A 1,109-nucleotide genomic window follows, 5' to 3' on the forward strand; every position below is an offset into this window, starting at 1 on the left:
GTTGCCTGCTTTAAATGCACTGGGTCCGTAAGGATCCGCAGCGCTTAGAGATCTTCACACAGCGTGAAGTCTCCTCCTCCCTTGTTCGTGGAGTCCTCCAACTTGGGCGGAAACCACTCAAGCCTCTTATACGGCTAGCAAGCCAATCACTAGCTGCCACGTGTGAATAATTTAGAACTGGCCAATAATGGGGCTTGAATTAGCATACAGATGGCGGGAACTCTTTGCAACGAGCATTTCTGTGCTGCAACAAAGAAATGCACCCTGCAAAGAAAGCTTCAAATTGGCGGGAAATTCTCCCTTGCACCGGGGTTCTCTTTTGCAGCAGAAAACTCCACTGTGCAAGGAAGCTGCAATTTAGCGGGGACAATTTAGCAGTGCCGAAGCACACACAAACAAAAATCACACCCTTTGGGTTGTGACAATTACCAGACAGACCTTTGACAATCTTGGGGAGAAAGGGGAAGATCTTGCATCATCCTGTTGGTTGAGATAGAGGACGCTAACCTGAACACTTAATTAACATTTCATGTCCTAACACTGGCTCCTCTTTTTAAGATACCTCTTTTACCCCGACTCAGTTTCTATTCTACTTCCCTTTGCCTCATTTGCTAATATGGCCTAACTTACACATAACACAGCTAAAAGCTGACAAGAGCTGGTATACTGCAGCTGACAGGATTGTGGCTGAAGAGAAAGGTCTTTGCCCTCACACCCTATTCATCAGCCTTGTCTTTCCCCTCCCTGCCTTCAATGCAAACAGGCAGAGCCTCTTCCCACCCCACACCATGGAGGGACACCACGAGCCGAGCAGCCACAGCCCTGATCGCTGCCTGCACTCCCATCCCAAGGAGGCAGGTGATGACATGTGCTTGCAGCGCCCACCACAGCCTTCCTCTCACATGCTGACAAAAGGGAGAAGCCAGGAGATAACCCAGTCCCTCGGGCTGGGAGAGTGTGCTGCTGCTTTCATTGGGAGCTTAATATGTTGTGAGTTCAGCAACAACGCTCTGGGCACTCCTGGGCTGAACTAGCAGTTATTTCTTATTATAACTCTCTGGGATCATATCCAGGGTGGATCTCAACAATTGCCTCAGTAGATGTATGCA

This window comes from Alligator sinensis, unplaced genomic scaffold, assembly GCF_000455745.1.
Source record: "Alligator sinensis unplaced genomic scaffold, ASM45574v1 scaffold1276_1, whole genome shotgun sequence".
NCBI lineage: Eukaryota > Metazoa > Chordata > Crocodylia > Alligatoridae > Alligator > Alligator sinensis.